Here is a 13,960-nt window from a genome sequence, read left to right on the forward strand (position 1 = left end):
CACAAAACTGTAAGTACTTCCCCCACAAAGCTTTGGATGAAAGGGCTCCTTCTCCACTGCTTCTAAGTCAGAAAAAGTGTTGACAAAATACAAACTTGGAAGTCCACTGAACAAATAAAAATATTTTTCATTTTGCCTGATCATAACTTCTGTCTTATGTATTGTTGAATAAATGCCTTAGAACATATTTGCTACTACACATAAATTAAACGTTTTAAGACCAGTGGGTGAAGTCACACTGTGTATTTTATTTCTCTAGAGACTGGGAAGATTTAGGTGATTCCCTCATTCCGCAGCTCATGCAGTTATACATATTGGTGAGAACCCCAAAGATGGAGGTCATGTCATATCCAAAGTGAGAATGAGGCTGGAGAGCTACCAGGGGAAAACTCAGCCATTACTCTGCAGAGAGCTCCCCACAATTCTTGAGTCAGGATATAGGACCCATGCCAGCCTCAGAATCTGAGGGAGACCATGCAAAAGGCAGCCGAATTTTAAGCTGTATGTGTATGAGGAATTACTTTTATTCTAACTCTGACCCCAAAAGGCTTCAATCTATCCATTTTTTAACCCTAACAAATATTCAAACATATTGACTTGGTAAAAGAATAGTTTCCATATAGTTTAATGTACTGTATGTAAATTAATAAATATAACATGTTTATACTATTTAGGATCATCTGTGTGTCCCATGCATTGTGAAAACCTAGGCTACTTCATCAAACTTTCTACAGCCTTTGCAGATCTGGAGCCAAGAACAACTCATCCTTTTTTGTTCCCAAATTTCTTCTCAACATTCCCCCTTTCCTGTTTTCTAGAGAAACAAGTGGCACATGTGTAGCTGGAGGCCGGGGGTATAATGTAGACTCTTGTCTCAGATACTCCTTTCACAAGACTCATTGAGTAATCCTTTCCAAGATCACAAATAATATCAGTAGGATGGATGTACATGAAACTTGGTAACTTTCAAAATTAGAGACTTGGGTGAAAACTCTCACAGTACAGAAGGTGACATGAAGGTCTCTGATCTCTGCTCCTGCAGCCATCCAAGACCGTATCTATGTAACAATGGAAAATGTAGGAATCTATCATGTTCTATTGAGTCACCAGACTAAACAAAACTACAACAGACTGTGAAGGATGAGCATGGACAAACTTGAAGAGATTCAAACCCTCCTGAACATAAAATAAGCCCTCAAGATACTCAGAGATAAACCAAATAAATGATGTTTAAGGGTCCAAAGTCAAAGACACACCAGGGTATCCCAATCCAAAGGGCATGTGATGGTGTCTCCTTTCTGACAAATGCAGAGGAAGCTTTTGGTCAGAGTCTTCCCTGTGGGTGCTGGAGGCAACTGGTCCTCATAGTCAGAGTCGCCCTTGCAGGTTCTGGAGGTAGCAGGTCCTCACTTAGAATGTTGTTCCACTTCATGTGTTGAGTGACAAGAACATGCTGCAGTCTTGAGAGAGAAAGAGATTAGATCCACATCAGGACAAGGACTCAAGCAATTCCTTGTAACTCCGTGCACAAAGATTTCACCGAGTGGGGAAACACTATGTAGGGTTTATGCAGTAAAGAATTAAACATCACATAAGAATAAATCAGGGTGGAGCTGTAACTCAGTGGCAGAATTTTTGCCTAGCATGACCAAGGCCCTGAGTTTGGCCCTCACCAAAATCAATCAATCATTCAAAACAGGTTGTGGTATACCCAGGTCTAAATGAATTGGCTATGTGAAGAACATCAATTCCATGATCAGAGACCTCACTGGAACTGGGTTTTGTAAAAACCTTAAGTCATACAGTCAGGCAGTTCCAAAAGTTCTCCAGAAGTTGTGAGACAGATTTCTTAGAGGCCTCACAGGACTAGGGCCACAGAGGACAAGTTAACCGCTTGAACTGGGAGACCAGACTTCCACAGCACTCACTTGCCACAGTAGCCTGTTCTCTTAGCTCATAACTATAGACACAGAGACCTTTATGATAAGCTTCTGGGAGAAGGAAAGGCTAAGCCTGGCTCTTGGCTTAGCATGTGAATCTAAGCATCAACCAGACCAGTTTACCCCACAGTTTCACATAGCCACCAGCTTGAAAGACGACGATTAAGGACAATTCCTCCCACAAGCCGGGGCTTCGGATGAAGAAGCTGACTTCACTCTGAACAGAAGAAGAAGTGTGCTGACATGAAGAACTCAACAGGATCGTGGAAAATGGCTTGGCCTGTTGGTCAGGAAGCCTGGGAGGAGAATGGTAGACAAAGAGAGAACTTAGACGAGAAGATCTGGGAAAGATTTCAGGTGGACCGATAACAGAATACAGAGTGAAATGATGTTGGTGTTGCACAATACTGAGTGCTGAGTGAGCCTCTGCCTTCTAAGAAGGAATAAAGGATGAAGAATGGTAGACAGATAGCACCAGCCAGCCCGTCATGGGCACGATGACCACACAGATAGGGCAGGTACATGGTAACAGACGTTAGGCATGGATCCAGGGTCATGGCCTTTTATTCTCTATGGCTAAGGTAGCCACTACCACTGTCAAATGCCCAGCTTGTGAGTTACAGAGACCACAACAGGGCTCCCTCCCTCCAGAAGACAACTTGACTACAGTGGACCACTTCCATCTTGGAAAGGGTCTAGATTCTGTCCCACTTTTCTACCTATAGGGTTTTTGCTAGCATTTCTAAGAACTTCCATCAAAATTAGATAAATCCTACCTAGTGCTGTATTGTATGGGCAGATTCTGTGACTGTGGGGAAATGACTATGAAATCCACTGATTCTGTCATTATCCACACTCCAAATGAAGCTACTAGCTTGGTAGAGTGATAAAAGGGCCCTTGGGAGATCCCTCTCTGTCACCAACCTGGAGATAAAACTCCAAAATACTAGTAGAGATTTCTCCAGGACTCACGATATACTCCAATGCAATAGAAATAATGATTCAGTGTCCCCACCTGGCAGAAGACATGAGTCAGAATTAGAGGGGTGCAAGAAGGAGTGGCCCCACTGACCATCCCTCCTGGTGACCCAGTTGAGGCATTTGCACTTTCCATCTCTGTGACCTCCAAGCTCTGGGGACCTAAAGATCCTACTTCCCAGAACAGGAACTCGCCCATCAATGGTAAGAGTGCCATTGTATTTTTATCTACAACCTGTTCACTTGCGGTTCTTATACGAAGAGTCTGGAGAGGAACAAGAGAGGAAAGAAATTGGAAGTCATATAATAGGGGGAGCTATCTGGTGACCCAGGGCATCACGTAATCAGTGTCCAGTCCTCAGAAGAGATGAATACCATCTGTAGCCATGACTAGAAAAGGACATAGTAAAAAAAAAAAGGCTAGGTCACCAAATCACATGAGCTCCTCAGAGCAATAGGAGTAATAGCTAAGGACATGGAGAATCGTAGATACTAGAAGATATGGACCATGGAGAACAGATGTAGTCAAAAGAACAGCTTCATTGACTGTATCTTTAGAAGTCTCCCTGGCAAGGGAACCAGCCAGGATCCTAGAATTCAAAGACAGTCATGAGAAACGAAGCTAAGGAGTGGGCTGTCTGGCCCATGTGTATTAACCATTCCAACTCGGGAGAGTTTCGGTGGCTTGCAGCTTTCAGCTAAATCCCTCTTTGAAAATAATTTTTGACTAAAGAGGAGACTTAAAGATCACACCTTCTCCACATTGGCAGCTCACACTCAAGGATGGCTGATGAGACCTGGAAGCTAGAGGTGTGAGGCTCAGACTCCCATGACCGCACCTTAGTACTGAACTTCTCAGTAGCCTGCCAGGCTCCAGCATGTTCCATGGGGTTTTTCATAGCCTCACTTGTGACTTCATCATGGTGAAGCTTACTCTTCCAAGGTCTTGTCCCTAATAGTGTTCCCCATTGAACATTCCACACACAACCTCTAAGGCTCAGAATCCAATCCATCATGGGCATCACATACCACACACATACACACATAAACACACACACACTACACACACACACACACACACACACACACACACACACACACACACACACACTCATGCATGCACAGCAGCTCCTATCCCATTTAGAACAAAAGACAAAGGTCCTACAGGACCATTAGGTTCTTCTTGGTCTAGCACCCACCAATCCATCTCTGTCCCTTAGTTTTACATGCCTCTCCCCTCGAACCCACTATTTCTGCGGCCCTGGCCTTTCTTGGGTGTTCTAGGCAGGTTGTTCTCTGGCCTCAGAACCTTTGCTCATGCACACCCTACCACAAAGGCAGTTCTGTTCTCTATTTATCCTTCAACCTTTAGACAAAATGCCTTCTTCAGTCCCAGACTTTATCAGAGTGCTGCTGCTTGGGCTGTGCCACTGCCCTGCTTCTGCCATAGCCCCTATCAATTGAAACAAAACATCTGTGTCACAATTTAGTTGACATCTGCTTTGCTTATTGTTATAATGCAGCACATGGCACAATACCCCATACTTCTACATGATAATAAATGCCTGTTAAATTTGTGAATCAAGTGCTACCAGCAGTGGCGGCACACACACTTAACCCCAATACTTGGGAGGCAGAAGCAGATGGACCTCTGTGAGTTCAAGGCCAGCCTGGACTACACAGCAAGACTCTGACTAATAAAAACCAACAAAACATTTAAAAAAAAAAGTCAATTTATACAAATAGATGTAAGACTGACTAGGTTCTGGGACCTCCACAAATAGTAAACCTAACACACAGCTTTCAGCATTGACTTTTGTCTTCTGTGGGCATTTTTCTTGACTGGTGATTTCCTTGTTTGGTAGATTCCTGCCTAACCAAGGCAACATCACCTGACTTTACATCTCAAGTAGTTAATCTGTTTCTTCCTGTTTGTGAACTAAGAAAAGGATTTTTCTTCCTTTCCTGATTCTCAGACAAGACACTTCAAGAGTGTTTATTCAAATAAATCCTAAGAAAATGCAAATATAAACATCTATGTTGAAAGGCACAGGTGCTTTTGTTTTTTTCCTTTTTTTAAAGTTTTTTCCACATATTTTGTGTACCACAGGTACACACAGAACACACACGTGTGGGGATCGTGTACCAGTCAGTTTGTAGGTACTAATCATATTCTGTGTCTAGTAGGACCAAGGATAACCCAACTACAGGGGAAAGGCGCCCCTGTCATTCCCTACTCTGCTAAATGGTGAATGTGTCAGCCTAGAGTAGTCTCCCAGGTTGAATGATGCACATGGCCTAGAACAAGACCAACAAGTTCTAACAGTATGGGCCTGGGTATGAGTGTGGAAGAGAGCCCCACACGCAGTGAAGCAGGTGCAGAGGTTCCAGAGGTTCCATGCAGCCAGAAACCACACAGGGTGTGGGTTCCCTGTTGCTGAATCTTCCAACTCTTCCAAGAAATGTAGAGATATACTCAGGTTTGTACAATTAATATTTTACCTTACCTTAAAAAAAAATAAAATGGGGGCGGGGGGTAGAGAGTTGGCTCAGCTATTAAGTTTTCTGCTCTGGCAGAGGACCAGGATTCAGTTCCCAACACTCACCTGTCAACTCATAATCATCCATTCTTCCAGTTGCAGGGCATCCAGCATCCTCTTCTGGCCTCCATGGATGTTGCATGCATGTGGCTCACATATTTACATGCAGGCAAATGCTCATACACATAAAAAATTTAAAAATAAAAACGATAAACAAGATAAGATATCATGACTTGCAAATCACAGTTAGCCATTGGTGTCTTGTTCTAGAACCCTCCACAGGCAGCAACTCCATAGAAGAATGCCTGAATCTCTTGTCTAAAATGGCATGGAGCTCTCATCTTAAATCCTGAGCATTTTTAGTCATCCTGGATTGCTTATAATTCCTATTGCAATACAAACATTGTAAAGGTGGTTTTACACTATACAGTTCGGAAAACGGAAGATAAAAGAATAACTCATCCATGTTTGGTTAAGATTTAATTTCTTTCCCCAAATACTCTCTGTTTGCAGGTTTGCAGGTAGTTAAACCCAAGGACATGGTGCATTCAAACCAGAGCCAAGTTTAAGGACTGTAGGGAGCTCTGCATTGTGAATCAAATACAGTCTCTTCAAACTCACTCAGGGACAGGACAGGGCCCTAGGAATGACTGTGCCTCAGTTTCTCAATCTGCCACATGAATTTGTAGGGCCAAATGTTCAGCTCTCAGTTTCTGAATGTCCCTCTGAAACCTGCTGTGCACCCAGCCATGCTCTCATCCCCAAGCACCTCATTTGCCTTTACAATCTGAAGGCAAGTGAAAGGTGTTTTGCTGGGATTTCCATTTCCTTCAAGGGCTAATTGCAAAAGACAGGGACGAGAGCGCACACCATGCTCTCCTTCACATCTCATTACATTTATTCAGCTTTATTACGAATTCTTTGTTCATATAATTTTCACCCTGGGATCTACACATTTTGTCTAGTTACCCCAACTCAGAAAACCCACCTTAATTCCAGAGACTTCAATCACCTCCTAGGATTTTTAAAGCAACAGTTTCAGGGTTCACACTAGCTTCCCAAGCAGAATGCTGCTCTAAAGAACAAGCAGGGCCGCTCTCTGAAGCCCAGGGCATGGCCTGGGGACGCTAGAGGCTCACTCCCATGATCACAGAGGTCTGTGTCTGTCCTCTGAAATGCATAAACATGTACAGAGAGAGAGAAGCTGTCTTTCCAAAGTCCTTGGTAGCACACACCTGTCATCCCAGAACACAGGAGGCTGAGGCAGGAGGACCACAAGTGTGATGTCACACTAGACTGCATAGGGAGACCCTATCTCAAAATATCAAACCAAATCCCCACAAGAAGAGCAGGAGAAATAAATGTCTGTTGAAATCCTCAAAACCCAACCTGAATTAGGAAGTATGGGATTCTATGAAAAATGTCCAGCTCCTGCAGTAGGTCTTGCATCTCTGCTCCAGCACAAACAGCATCTCAGGTCCAGCACAGGTACTGTACCTCCCCTGGCCACTTCCACTTGTCAGCAAGCAAAGCCACCTCCCAGCTAGGGAGTCTCATCTCCAATTTACTTTACCCAGATTTAGGAAACAGGTTCTCCTCCCCAGGAAGCCAAGGATGAAAAGGACAGGAAATACGCACATTCCCCGTGAAATACCACTCCAAAGGACAAACGCAGTAATCCCACCAATGATGCTCCAAGCCTGTGATGGCTAGCAGCCGACAAATACCCGCAGACCTCAATCCATTTTTATTGTATTCAGGCTGCAATGCTGTATTTCCTGCCTCCCCTTAGCACCACACATACAGTGTACTTGAAAACAAAAATCTATAATATTGATCCCGCAATGTCACCACAATTATTCTTTTGAAACAGCCATTGAAAACAAATTACATCTGCACTGCCTTTTCATCCGCCTGCTGCGAGTGAGCAATGCTCACTGTGGCCTCCAGCACCAGGGTGTTAGCACTGTGTCACGGCCGACAGGCCGGCCCAGGGACAAGGCAGGCGGGGGATGGGGGGGGCATGAAGAAAACCAGATCAAAGGGTCAGTCTGACTGGGCATTCAGGAGAGGGTGTGGACTCCCGTGAGGCAGTAAGCTGAGCCAATCTGGGGAGAATCCTGGGCTGCCCCTGAAACTGCTGTTGGGGCTCTGGGAGTGGGGGGAGGGTCCCCCAACTCGGTAAAACAAAGATTTAGCAAAGCACTCATGTCCGGATGTTCTAGTTTTTAACGTAATAACAGTAAGAGACACTAGAATTTACACTAGCTCACCTAATGTGCATAATTCTAACAAATTGAAGTCTCCTTAACAGAACTGAAGGAAAGCAGGCAGATGTTCCCATAGTCCCGGCCATCCCCCACCCCGGATTCTAACTAACACCCCGCCACACACACACCCATGCTCTTAAAAAAAAGCCAGGCTTTCCTCTTTGGCAACAAGCTGTCTCTCCCGAGCATGGAGAAGTATCAGCAACTCACTGGAGAGCTGAAGCTTGCTATAGATGTGGTGGCCCAGCCCCGGGGTCCCCCAGGTCCTCTCTGTAACTGAGCAGTTGTCCTCTCTCCAGGAACGGCTGCAGTCAGGAGCCGCCTGCCTGTTTTAGATTGTCGTCTTTGGAAAAATTCTCTGCGTAGTAATTAGATCCCTGCCACAGAGTGGTGGGCAAAGGGAAATTCTTTTGTTAAGATTTGACCACACAAGTCAGAGTGGCCACTGTAGCAGTCGGGAAGTGATAACTTTGGGCCGTTAAAAAAAAAAAAAAAGCCAATAGCCTTGTTGACATGGACATGGGAACCTAACCCTGAAGCCTCCTGGTATGACGCATTGATTTTTCTGTCCGTGTACAGTTCTAAAGCCATCCATTCTGCATGGTCAAGACTCCAAGGGCCAGCGAGAGAAGGGGGAAAAAAATCTGTTCTTGTTTCGTACCTCCAGGCAAAGTTGAGAAATAAATTCCGTGTTTTGAGAGATGATTTGTTCAAGCTATGTTTAAGAGAATATGATTGTATTAAAAAGAGAGAGAGAAAGAGATTTCGTTGCCCTGACCCCCTTTAACCTGTGGCCACTCATCTTCATGTCAAAATGTTGACACCAAAGGCATGACTTACAGAGGGTGTGGGATGCCAGGGGATGAAGGATGGAATAGGGACATCTTTGCCAAAAGAGAGGTTTATTTATTTATAATACCATTAAGCGGCCTGGTAAGTCCTCTATTGTAATCCTAGTCTGACCACCTCTCATTTCTGCATCCTGTGTGAGTGTTTGTCTTATAGGCACCCCTGTTTCCTGAATGCTTGCAATAACCCTGCTTTGTCCACAGCTAAACCAGTCCTGGCTGACCCTCCCTTCAGGTCTGCCTGTGATGCCCCACCCTCCCCACGTGCAGTGGCAGCCAGATACTACTAGATCCCAGAGAGACTCCTAGATCCCAGAGAGACTCGTAGCATCACCTGGCCTTCTCCAAGACACCCCCAGGGTCCACATTCACACCCTCTGTTTCTCTGTAACCCAAACCCTTTGCCCGTTGTTGACTGTGATAAGCAGAGAACTTGGGTGAAGGAGAGAGAATGCATGCTTTAGAGAACTTGGGTGAAGGAGAGAGGATGCGTTCTCTAGGGAACTTGGGTGAAGGAGAGAGGATGCATTCTCTAGGGAACTTGGGTGAAGGAGAGAGAATGCATGCTTTAGAGAACTTGGGTGAAGGAGAGAGGATGCATGCTCTAGGGAACTTGGGTGAAGGAGAGAGGATGCATGCTCTAGGGAACTTGCTGAGACACTGACTGACAAGCAGCCAGTTTTATGTGCTCAGGACTTTCTGGAGCATTTAGCTATTTTAGTCCCCAATAAAGAAAGCTCTGGTGCTGGTCAGGAAGCAGCACTCACAGAGGTGGAAGACTAGCGTTTGAGCTGTAAGTTCACGGCACCGTTTTTCCTGGTATTCCATACATCATTTCCTGGTGCAGAGGAACATGGAGCTATTTTGGGGGAAGCTCAAAAAGACAGACCAAAAAATCATGAAAATTTCCTGACCTAGACAGAAGGAAGGACTGAATACAAAACCAGAAAACACTAAAATGATTGCTCTCACAAGATCCCCAGACACACCTAGCATGGGCTTATCCCAAGTGTGTACAGTGTAACAAGACAACAGCATGCTAGCACTCTAGTTAATGTCCTACACCCAGTCACACAAAACACTCCCGCCAGATAACTGTGCCTCGCTCCTCTTACAGAAGAGTATTCTTAAATTAGGTTGGTGTGAATGTGTTTGTATATTTATTATTAAAATACTTACTGTTCTGCCTTTTGAAGTCGATGGACAAATGATTTAGGAGTGGAAATAGACGAGAAACAAAATTAATGCAAATAATGTGTTGATTTTTTTTTTAGCTTGATTAGCCAAGCCAATGGAAAATTCTAGAAAACGTATACAATTATTTTAACTGTCACAGGCTGGCAATTGTAATTGACATGATTTGTACGAGATGCAGTGTAATAACTGAATATATTAAAAAAAAATCTCATGCCTTGATTACCAGGAGAACATTACTAGTGCCACGATATTATTAACAGCACAATTATTGTGGCATCCTTAGGATACGCTCTTAGCACTTCAATGCATTAGTGAACCTTTGCTAACGAAGAAAAAATTAAAGTACAGCAAATTTCAAAGCACCAGTTGTACCCAATATCATTAAAAATTTATAAAACTTCCTCTGAACATGACAAGTGTTTGGTTTAAATGAAGATCAGCCACAAGGAGAAAGCAGAACCCCTGATACTCTTTGTCTCCGTCCTCACCCTCCCTTTCTCCCTTTCTCTCTCCCAGACCTCCCCCAGCCGGCACCACCTCAATCCAGCTGAAATATGTAACCATTACAGAGTGACAGCTTGACACACAATGACCCGTCAGAACATTCATCTCGCAATGTTTTATTTTAGTGAGGAGCCAAACTACAGAAAAAATAAGCAAGTTGTTTCAAGGCTTGGAAGGAGATCAAACATTTCTGGCATGCCCACTTACCAGACCTTTGATTTACAAGGGACTTGTCAGAGCCCGATTAGACAGTGTGTGCTTAAAAACCTACAGAGGCTCCTCAATTGCCCCAGCACACCACCATTTCCCCCATGGAGAGCGACCCTTTGTTCCCAGGTCCCGCAAATACAATCGAGAGCACAGAACTGTGCACCCTTGCAGCAGAGCCAGGGAATAGGTAAAAATCCAAATCAGTTAAGCAGCTGCAATGAAATCTCTTTTGCCAAGGAAGGTTGGGGGGTGGGGTAGAGGAGAGAGAGGGGGCCCATGCAAGATGGGTTCTTCCACCAGTTTCTCTCTTCACTTCTTCCTTCCAAATCAAAAGTTACCGTCTTTCCCAGGAAAAACAGAGCCTGCCTGTGATTACTACCACTGGGGGGCTGAGCTTTCTCAACTTCATTCAAATAGAAACAGCTTTATAAAAAAAAAATGAATTGGACCAAAAGTGCAGGTGTTTAAAATATGTTCACGGTATTACGATTTTTGCTAGTAATTACAACTAGGAAATAGCTGGAAATATATTGTTTCAATTTGTATGGAGAACAATTGCCGAGCGTGCGCACTCGGCATGATCTGTGCCTGGCATCAGAATGTGTAATTCCTTAACCCTATATGGAGGCCCAGGGCTCACTGGGGCAAATTATGAATCCATGTGTTTGGAAGGACAGAGTAGTAAATTCAGCTTCTTGTGTATCCGTTACAACGCAATCCGACATGTGTGATTTATGGAATATTAAGTTAATACAGTATTATGAAATTAGCTTAATGCACTAAAGCTGTAATTTTAAAGTGAAAAACAATGCGACCAGACGTAAACAATATCAACATTAGCATTTCGTGAAAGCTGAAACCAATTCACTCAGAATGTGTCTGGAGAGTCACAGATTTACCTCTCCTGCTGGCCCAAGGCTCAGCAGGCTTTAAGACCTCAGGACCAAGTCTCCAAAATCGAGGCTGCCTTCCCTCTAGTCAAAGTTAGCTGGGCCAGCTGTGGGCATCAACCAGGGAAGCTGCCTCAGGGGAGTTGCCAGGCATTGTTCAGGGCGGGTCGCATAAATAAAGGAGGAGGAAGGGCCTCCTGCCCCTACACACACACACACACACACACACACACACAGAGAGAGAGAGAGAGAGAGAGAGAGAGAGAGAGAGAGAGAGAGAGAGAGAGAGAGAGAGAGAGAGAGACAGAGAGACAGAGAGACAGAGAAAGAGAAAGAGAGAGACGGAGACAGACAGAGACAGAGAGAGACAGAGACAGAGAGAGACTCCTGAGCTCAGGGAGACAGCTGGGGCACCAGAAGCAACTCAGGAGACTTGAAGTTCCCGGCTTGGAATGGATGGGACTCTGAGGTCAAGCAAATCTTGTTAATTTCAAACAAAAACAAATCTAGCCAAGTTGTCCTGGGATCGTTAGAGAGAAAACTTAACCAAAGGCAAGCAGAGACTTATGATATGACAAAGCACCAAAACGGTGGTTTCTGAGAGGTTCAGTCACACATGCCCAGCATGGCCTTCTGCAGACCAGCCCAAGACTCATGGGAGGGGTGTCAATCAATGACTGATGCCGGCAAAGGGGATGCAAGTTCCCTCTGTCCCTGACCTTCTCGTCCGTCCATGACACAGAGGATCCTTTGGGACTGAGGAACAGTGAGTCCAAACAAGACCTGGTCTTTCTGACACCAAGGACTGGGGCAAAGGGGAGAGAGGAGGTGCTGTTGTGTGGGGAGCAGCTGTAGAGTGTCACACACTGTCCTTTGCTTTCACCTGCAGTAGCCAGACACGTCATAGTGCAAATGAATGCAGATGCTCAGGACCCAGATGCAGCCTTTTGGTGCCAGTGTGCCTGACACCTCTGCCCTATGGATGCTCCTACCTCTTGGTGACCACTGGGGTAGTATCAAACCAAGTTCCTCAGACCCTGAAGGAATGAATATTGAGCCTTGCACCTGTGTGACTTTGGGCATAAAGGGCCAGGTGTCACATTTCACTCTGATTCCCAGGGTTGAGAATCAACACGGACACTGGGGAGATGAGAATCAACCAGATAAATGGGATCCTGGAATATCCATAAGGACTGAGCTTATTCACAGGTCTGTGGTCCAGGCTCTGAGAGTCTGACCTTTAAGTGCCCTGCAGATGTCCCTGCAAAAGACAAACCCAGAACCTCATTGCCCTGAGCATCACAGAGAGTGCCCAGCCCATTCAAATGTTTAACAGAGTGAAGTTAACATTCGCCTTTGTATGGTATCTTCTTTTTAAGATTCCTTGTATGTGGCTTAATATGGTGATCAGGATGATTTCATTTATCTAGTGTGCCATGGTGACTTCCCATTTCCACAGTAAACCAAAGCATTCTATTTAAAATAAATGAAAAGTGTATGTCAGAGTTAGAGACAGACAGTTGGGGGGGGGAGGGGAAGCACATCTATCCTTAAGGCCTACAGTGAGGCCGGTACCTCCTCCATCTGGCTGGCTGGCTGCTGCTGGCTTGCTGGCTTCTGTTCCTAAGATGCACTGTGTTTATTAACGGAGCTGAAAGCCAATACTAATGTTTTAATTCCATCAAGTATGTTTCAATTCCTATTCTGCATTTTGCATTAGGAACCCAGACTCAGTCAATACTTTGAAGCACTGTTGCTAGCAGGTGGGCACAGGGGCTTCACTGGCCTTGACAAATGGTTACGCTTTGAGACAGAAGGATAAACAGGGACTCGCTCATTGCTCTCCCCGATTCCAAAGACCAAACATGCTGCTTAGTCACAAAACATTTGTCTAGAGAAATTGCTGCGAATTGGGGTCTTTATTGCATGTTTCTGCTGAAAAATAAAAAGCTTCTTTTACCCTCCCAGCAATATTAATCTCCAGAAATAACATAATCCTCTACTGAAGAACGTGGTGTGAGGTAAGCCAATGAAGATGGCAGCCAAGTAACCGCTACAGCCACATGTAACTGGTTTCCTCCTCACAGTTGGTCATCTCTCTCAGGCTCAGTAGATGGAAGCAGCCTTGATGAAAGTAAGTTAAGATGTGGTGTGTAAGAAGAAAATGGGCACAGGTCTGATCCAAGCGAAGCTGCTGCTTTTCCTCACCTCCTTGAACTAGCAAATGTCCTTTGTCTTAGCCTCATTAGTAATGTGTGTGTGTGTGTGTGTGTGTGTGTGTGTGTGTGTGTGTGTGTGTGTGTGTGTTTGGAGACAGGGTCTCTTTGGTGTTTGTAGCTGTGTATGACAGGCTAGCTGGCCTGTGAGTTTCTGGAGACTGTTTTCTCTCTACCCGTCTTGCCAAAAGAGCTGGATTGCTGGCGTGAGCTACAGAGCTCGCCTTCATGTGAGTCTGGGGATCTGAATTCTGGTCCTTATACTGTGAAGCAAGCACATGACAGTACAGCATCCCCCCCAGGCCTAGCCTCGATTTTTATAAATATGAAAATAAATCAAATTATTTTATCCAGAACAAATGGGAGT

General features: G+C 44.8%; 1 long non-coding RNA gene across 1 annotated transcript; it reads right to left on the reverse strand.

The window, feature by feature from the left end:
• Positions 1-228: 228 nt before the first annotated feature.
• On the reverse strand, positions 229-7,793 carry LOC128125593 (uncharacterized). The gene is made up of 2 exons (XR_008223202.1): positions 5,525-7,793; positions 229-1,460 (listed from the first exon to the last, which is right to left on the reverse strand). It is a non-coding gene; the product is annotated as an uncharacterized LOC128125593 (long non-coding RNA).
• Positions 7,794-13,960: the final 6,167 nt, after the last annotated feature.

This window comes from Peromyscus californicus, unplaced genomic scaffold (assembly GCF_007827085.1).
Source record: "Peromyscus californicus insignis strain IS unplaced genomic scaffold, ASM782708v3 Scaffold_4__1_contigs__length_199733344, whole genome shotgun sequence".
Taxonomy (NCBI): domain Eukaryota; kingdom Metazoa; phylum Chordata; class Mammalia; order Rodentia; family Cricetidae; genus Peromyscus; species Peromyscus californicus.